This window comes from Dioscorea cayenensis, chromosome 18, assembly GCF_009730915.1.
Source record: "Dioscorea cayenensis subsp. rotundata cultivar TDr96_F1 chromosome 18, TDr96_F1_v2_PseudoChromosome.rev07_lg8_w22 25.fasta, whole genome shotgun sequence".
Lineage (NCBI taxonomy): Eukaryota > Viridiplantae > Streptophyta > Magnoliopsida > Dioscoreales > Dioscoreaceae > Dioscorea > Dioscorea cayenensis.
This window is the reverse complement of record NC_052488.1, coordinates 18,667,178-18,675,969: the sequence shown is the minus strand read 5'-3', so window position 1 is coordinate 18,675,969 and position 8,792 is coordinate 18,667,178.

Sequence of the window (8,792 nt, the reverse complement as noted above, 5' to 3'; positions counted from 1 at the left end):
TATATAAAGAGATACATGAGACAAGACACCAAGCTCACTAGAAATGGTTAGTGACTAACAAAAGAAAACAAAGAAAAATAACCAAATTTGATGAATGCTAAACATGCTTAGGACAAGAGTACTATGATAAATACTTTTTTCAAAGTTTTTTTTTTTCTTAAATTGAGTTTTACAAATAAAAGGAACTTTATATTGTCATTTAATAAAATTAAAATGCACATCATCTTTTCTTGGCCTATCTTTCTTTTATTCAAAAATCATGAAATTTGAGAATCTCTCTTTTGATCTTTTTCCTTTTTCTCAATTAGAAATCTTTTAGATAAATCCAAACATTTTATAGAATCTATAAAAGTGTTTCTCCAATACCATGCCAAGTCATGATAAATTTTATTTTATTTTCTTTTTATAAAGCTTCATTATCCCAAAAACATTTCCCTATCTCTCTTTATTCCTTGGACCATGAGAACATACCAAAGGCCAATGCTCCTAGATTTTCCTTCTCATCATTTCAAATTTTTGTCATCTCTTTATTATATATATATATATATATATATATATTAATTCATTGAATAAATCATGAAATAACTTATCAAGTTCTATATATGTTCATGATTTTCTTATTAATGGAAAATCAACATAATCTTTAAATGATTGGGTTATCTAATATGCACAAGAGTAAATAATAAGAATGATAATAACAGTAAGATTATTAGAAGGCATTTTAATTAATTAAGAAAGGGCAGGGGTACAAAAGAGGAAGGGAGCAGGCACAGAATAAAGGAAGCAAAGAGTGGGCTCATTAGAGGCCCTGATAAAGCCTGAGAACACGAATCACGAGGCATACTTTTGCATACTTCATGTAGAAGCTAACATGATAGCATGCATTTTTGTATGTGTATTCACTGGATCCCTTCATTTTGGCCTTATTTAGTTATTTTAGTACTTAAAATTGCAAAATTTCTTTATGACATTTGCCTTGTGTCACACTGAGGTAATAATTTATGTTAATAATTTATATAATAATAATAATAATAATAATAATAATAGATATTTGTATGCTTTAAAAGAACAATTAATGTTATGTACACAAACATTTATAAAATATGTGCTTGTACTTAATATTTGTATGAGAACTCTTGATAAAATCTTTATATTTTGTAATTTTTTTTTAAGCATTTTAACATTTAAGCAGAGATAAACTTTATGCAGAATTGTATATAAGATAAAAAAAAATAAAAAATTAAGTAAACAAGAGTTTTTTTTTGTGAAACTCTTAGTTCCATTTTGGAGGGAGGAGAAGCGGAGACAATGGTCATGTATGGCATGGCTTAAAGAAGAAAATGCAAACACCAAGTTTTTTTTTTCATAATGTTTCATATAGGTGATGCAACCAGAACTATATCACACATATCTAGCATGACAATGTGAGCTTGAAGGACAAGATGCGATAGGGAAAGCTTTTCGCTCTTTCAAGTTTAACTAAGATAGGTTTATGATGTTTAAGTGCATTCAGAGTTGGATCTCTTAAGTTGAAAGCCCCATTCTCCCTAGAGAAAATTAAGAAAGCAATATTTGACCTGGGAACAAAGAAGACACCTAATCCTGATGGCTTTCTAATCCTTTAAGAAAAAAAAAAAATTAGCCAATGGTGTGCGATGGCCTTTCAAACATTATGGGGACTTTTCTTTAATTGGAAGACCACATATGAAAATTAATTGGGCGATTATTGTGTTAATTGCTAAGGTTGTCCTGTACCTATTTGAGGGAATATCAAGTGTGGGCCCCACACGTTTTTAATTTAATTCATTTAATTTTTTTTACATGCATGGCTGTTACAGAAGAGGAATAGAAACCTTCCTTTTTATTAAATTTTATTTTTCTTAATCTTTATATTTTATTAGGTTTTCAAACCCCTACCGCCACCTCTTTGTTTCTCCCGATATAGATTTTTCGTTTTGAAAGAAAAGAGATCTTGTCTCTTTCTTCTTCTTCTTTTTTTGGGTGTGTGGCTGCGGTGGCGAGGACGGAGATAGGCTCTTTGTCAAAGGTTGTGTTGTTATCGTTGAGAGGTAAACGTTCTCTTCCTAGATCTAGGGATTAAGTGGTGGATTGATTTTCCTCATAATAAAATAGACCATTTAGCAATAAATTTTCTATGTTGATTTGCATGCCTTTGTTCATGATCAAGTTCTCTATGAGTTAAAACATTGTTTTTTTTATTTAAAAAAAAAAAAACTTGCATGTCAATATTTTTCGTCAGTTATAGATACTGTATTTGATGGCCGAGGTTGACAGTTTGTCTCGTATGCAAGCTTCCTGGTTTTAGAGCCTGTTGGTAGAATACTATTGATTGGGTAATTTTTGTTCTCATTTGATTGTAGTGAATGATAATATTGGTCCAAGATTGGTATCCAAACACATAATGCATTATTTAATTGTTGTTAAAAAGTCGATAGTAGAGAGGGAATGGAGATTTTTGTTTTTAAAAGTGATATGAAAAAGACAATCCCTTGCCTTTTTATCTCATTTAATACATTATAGAAGCCATTACTCGTGTCCCTTATGTTGTCGACCCTACTGTTTTTTTCTTTTTTTATGATTTTTGTTATTGTTATTATTTTTTTCTAAATGTTTACTCGATAAAGCTTACTCTAATTATTCTTGGATTTGTAATTTGTAATTTCGGTTGGAATTCAATGACAAGCACTTTTAAATAATTTGTTGTATGTTGCCATTAGAACCCATAATTAGGGGAGTGCACTATTATTATTATTATTATTATTATTATTATTATTATTATGGATTTCTTATAGGATAAAAATATTCTAGAAATTGTGTTCAAGTGGCATCCCACTAAAACTTGTTATTTATGTGGTAGAAGTTTTTGATTTGCCTTGGAATTTTTTTAATCTTATTATAGGATATTCTGTGGAAGTCTAATTTTTTTGGGGTGCTTGTAGTTTTGGCATTAGGCAGGTAAGTAAACCGCATATAAACCTATATATATGTATATATAAATTTCTAATTATCGAAAATGATTCACATAATTATTTAATTACTTTGGGTTTTTATTGTTAAAAACCATTCATGGTGTTATGTTTAAATGTTTTTGGGTTAAAATCATCGTATCTACCATTATCTTCTGAATTTATAGATTTTTTTATTTATATATTTATTTGTTTATTTAATTGATTCTAAACTTGACTCGCCATTGTTCCGTTAATATATTATATATTCTTATTTTTATTTTTACTTTGAACTTCTAGAGACAATGGCTATTTAAAGATTGAAATGGTTGCATAAATCTTGATTTATAATTTTTAAATATCCATTCCATTATGGATTACTTATATTTTTAAATAATGTGGTTACCCGCTTTTATTAATTTTTACTTATTCTTACCACATATTGGCATCTAACTCATTTTGAAATAATTAGAATTATTTTCATTAGAAAAAAACGGGATCACCAAATTTCATTGTTGTGTTGATGATAATTTTTGGACATGATATTTTTTTGTATAGAAATTCGTAGTCCCCAATTAACAATGCAATAACCCTCGCCATCGGGGTTAAACACCGACCGTGTCGACACGCATCTTCGACATAGAAACTATAGTTTCGCACCGCTCCGTCGGTGAAGAATAACGGCTTCGATATTCGGCTCGGGTCACCGAGGGTAAAACCTATGAGTTCTAAAAATCCGACTCGGGTCACCGAGTTTAAATAAATGAGTTATGATATTTTGTTTTTGGCATTAGATGTTTGGGGGACATATATGCTTGTTATTTTTGGTAAACTAAATCAGTTATGATTTAATTCTGATTTCTGGATTTCATTTTGATATTTATTTCGTTTTGTTACATTTTGTATGTTTTTAGAAATTATTGAACATTTTTGTGATCCCGATGTTTTTTTAGTGGTTTGCTATCTGGGCTCCCAAGCTCATTAAGTTGTTCTCTCTATCTTTCAGATCAGGAGTAGGGTTGGGTGGTGGACAGTTTAGCGGGGTCGTTGAGCAAGTCGCCGCCTAGTCATATTTCAAGTTAATAAACTTTCTTGTTGTGAACCTAGAACTTATGTCTTATGTTTAATGTCTTGTGAGACACTTGTTACTTGCTTCCATTATATATCGGGCATTGTGCCTCTATGTTGTTTTTGAAAGTTAATGTATTTGTTAAAGGTTGTTTTATCTAGTGTGAGACAGGTTTTGAGGCCTTGCGTGCCTACTTGGTCACGACCTTGTAGGTATGCGGCCGTTTGTCAATGCTCTAGGTTCGGGGCGTGACATCAAGGCTATCCATTAACTTCCAAAATACTTGTTTATATATGCTATCTAAGGTTAGACTAGCATCTGACCTAACACTAGCTAGGATACTTGGCTATTCTACTTGTTAATTACCTAGGCATACCGGTATCAGGTAGCCATCCAAGCCATTGAGACTTGGATAACTTCATCAAGACGGTCAGATCATTATTGCACACCTGAAAATCTGAACTTTTATCAATGGATGAAGGCTCACCCTCATAAACTGAATCATCTTTGCCATACTAATCTATTGGATTATAGTTTAAAACTTCCTCACTGGGTTGCAAGGTCAATTAATAATATTTGACTTGACTTCCTATGTTAGGGTATAGACAAAACTGAATCAGGTGTTGACTTGTAATCTAAAAAAAAAAAAAAATTGCAAACTTAGAGCACCTTATTCCTACAATAACCTTTGAGGTCTTTTTTTTTATTTTTATTTTTTGGGGAAAAGGTATCATGTGTTGTCTTCTTAGATTTAAGGCTTATGTCGTTCCTATAATCAAGGTTGGTAAGTACACCCTTTTTTAATGGGATATTTGGGTTAATGGCCAAGCCTTAACATACCTATGGTCAAAGAATTTTAATAGTTCCCTATATTTGATGGGTATAGTCAGAGTTTATTACCTTAATATGGTCGTTTCTCCCAGTTATGGATTTGATATTAGCAAAGATTAACATCAAAGTTGCAAAATGTACTATTGGTAACAAAGACTCAAAATAGTGGAGCCTTAATCCTGTGGGAGAGTTTACTGTTAAATATTTTTATAACTTCCTCGATGACAGATGTAGAAGGCGTGCCAAGTTACCTTGATCATCTAGAAAAGATCTTGTCCTTTGAAGGTGAACTTTTTTTACCTAGCTTGATGAGGACATGGCTAGCAAAAATCCTATTCAAGTTTCAATTGGTCCAGTCACTCGTTCGCGAAGTAAACAATTCAAAGAGGCTTTAAATGAGCTAATTAGAGAAGATTAGGCCCAAGCTAATCTGTGGAGGCCGATTGAAAGCGATAAAGATATGCCACATAGCGGGAAATCTATCATTCCAATTCGACTTTGGAAGAAAATCTTCAAGGATACAACATAAAAGACACAAATCAAATTAATGATTACTTACCATTTTAGCTTTACTAGAGAATAAAATAATTCTTATTTTATTCCTTATTAGTATAAGGCTTGCATGCCAAGAAACTAGTATTTTTCCTACTTAGTTTGAATAATTTAGGAAGTTTGGCATTAATTTAGAAATTTTGTTAGTTGCCAAAATTCATTGACTCCTCTATTTAAAAAGCCTTTTCAGCTGAAATAATCAAATTATCTATTATCAAAAAATTATGAGATTCTTTTTTGAATTCTCTTTTGATTTTTTGAAAAGTATTCTAGCTTATCGGAGTTTCAGTGGTGCTCAACCAGCGACTTATCGAACAACCTTCCATAATTGTTTGTGGCGCCTTCACATACCAAGGTTCTTACTTGACATAAGCAACAGGTCGAGGTTCTTTCCCAAGCTAGCACTTAAAATCAAACTGGGCCAGCTTTATTATGGGTTTCCATCATGAGTTGATGGGGTTCATATCATAACTTACCTAGGACAATTAGATCTCACTTTAGACAACCTTGCATTCAGGGGATGTAGCAAGTTACCTACCGCACTTGCATCTTTTGTCATGCAACGATTGAAATGGTCAATCACTTGTTTTCTAAATATGCTTTTGCTAATCACATTTGGAATCACTATGGATGCTTGGTGGAGCTTCTCCATTACTAGGTATCTGGGGGTCTTTGAGAGTTTCCCTTAAGGGCATGGGGAAGGACATTTGGGACCTCCTAGCCACAGAAATCTTTTGGAGCATTTGACTAAAGTGAAATAAGCTGAATTCTAACTCTATATTTTGCTCGGCAACTACTATTATGACTAATATTAATCATCTATTTCTTTTATGGATTGTTGTAGCTCCTGAGTTAATGAGGATAAAGTGCATGAGCAAGTCGGTGTAGTGAAGCGTAGCGCTAGGTCCTACCTTGATGTGAGCAATCTTGGCGAACACATATCTTGCTGTTTTATATCAATTTGTGATTATTTTCTCTCTGTCTTTCCCCTATTATTATCCACACCTTATGGATATTATGTATTAATTTCCCCTTTTATGTAGGTAATCCTCTTACTCTTGCTTGGACTTTTAATATATGTTTATCAACTTTGTTAAAAAAAACAAAAAAAAAAAACTTTTTTGGTTTTTTAATGATGCATTGTTGAATACTGAATAGAATTAAAAGGAACATATTATTTAATAGAGATTTTTACTACCAAATTTCACAAACATAAAACAAATGAGGTAATGGTAAATAGAATTAAACTAAACAAATGATATAGTTTTTCAATCAATAAACTTTCCGCCATGTACTAATGTAATATTTTGATTATTTATTTTGTTTTTTCACTTTGTACTAGAATCTTGTATCCATAAAGTCTTTAATATATTTTCAAAATCGAGTGATGAATATCTATACTTATTGTTAATATAATATAATTTAGGTAGCATTATATTAGTTTTAGGAACAATGAATAAACTCATTATTTATTGACCAAAAAGTTAAATCAGAAAAATATATATATATATATATATATATATATATATATATATAAAGCAGAAAAACATAGGAATTAGGGTATGACATGGACGAAAATGAAAACCATATCAAAAGGTGGTCACTTTTTTTTTTTTTTCTCTAAAATCTATGCTACATCATAAATCAATGTTTAGAGAAACTAAGATTACATTATAAGATTAATCACCTTATAGTTCAAACAACTTTGAACTAATAACTTATAATCCTTGATCTGGGGTCTAAGGGTATAAGGTTGATTGTCTGGAAAAGAATTTGTAGACCCCGTTGTATGGGCGGTTGGGGTATCCTTGATCTCCAGATATTCAATAATGCTTTATTAGGAAAGTGGTGGTGGAAGCTCATCACCAAGCCGGTCTCCTGTTGGACAAAAATTGTCTTTGCAAACTATGTGATAAGAGATGCTCCTGATATTCTATATCATCATCCACCAAGAAATAAATCTTTCTTCTGGGCTGGAATTAATACCATTCTACCCTCCTTTCGATTCTGCATATCCAAATCAATTGGAAATGGTAACAAAACTCTATTCTGGTTTGATAAATGGCTTGAAGGTCAATCCCCAAAAGACCGTTGGACATCACTTTTCTTGGACTGCTCTTATCCTTGGATTACTTTAAGACAATTTATACATTTAATTAATTCCGGTTGTAATCCATTCAGGACAACCTCTGTTGATGACTTTACCGTATTAATGAACTCTATTCCAGACTGTACAATTGATCAAGAGGACTCTTATACCTGGTCTCTTGATAATAACGGAACCTTCTCTGTCAAATCTTTCTATAATTTCTTAATTGATGGAGGCATTCGCAGTCAACTTTATTCCAAATTCTAGAAGACAAATACCCCTAGTAAAATAACACTATTTTGTTGGCTTGCCTGGGAAAACAAAATTCTTACTCTAGATAATCTTTTTATTAAAGGTTGCAATCCTAATGCTACTGACACATGTATTCTATGTCATAACAACTCAGAAACAGTAGATCATCTTTTTATTAATTGTTCGTTTTCGGAGAGAATTTGGTACTTCTTCCGAGGATTGTTAGATGTTGCTACTCTCCCATGCTCTGTTCACAACATCTGGACCACTTGGATTCCCTCCTTAAATTCTGTCTCTAGGAGTCTCTCAGATCTATGTTGTAGAGCCATATTCTGGAACATCTGGCTGGAACGCAACAATCGTATTTTTAACCAAAAATATTCATCAATTTCTTCTATACTCCATAAGACAGCTAACATGCTTCTTTCTTGGATCACTGCAGACTCGGTGCCTCTTCAGCAGGAACCATCTGATGCTGCTCAGAAGATCAAGCGTTCTCTTAACTTTCTGAGCTCCAGATCCACGGACACTACTGGTGAAATGGCGCACACCACAGACCGGGAGTAATCTGCCTCTCTTTTGTAGCTGGACTGGCCTTCGTCTCCAGATGGTGGACTTCGTCAGCCCAGCTCGCTATCTTCCTCCTTTTCCTTTTTATTGCTTTTTTTATCCTAGTCCTGTTCACTGCTATTCTCATCCTTGGTGAGGATACCAGCTTTTATTTTATTGTCTGTCAGTTTGTTTTTTTGTTTTTTTGTTTTTTTTTTGTTTTTGTTTTTCTTACTTCTGTATTTTGTTCTTTTTGTTCCTTCCTTTTCTTATTAATAAATTTGTGGTTTATCCACTTTATTCAAAAACTTATAATCCAATACTTACTAGTTCAAAAATACTATGAGCAGCAAATAATATACATGATATATATAGCCAATTAATTATACATTCGGATTTTATTAATTAGTGATTGAGGTTAATTGGAATTTACCCACTCTAATTTTTATCTTAATGACAATATTAACAATAATAATCAGTATGA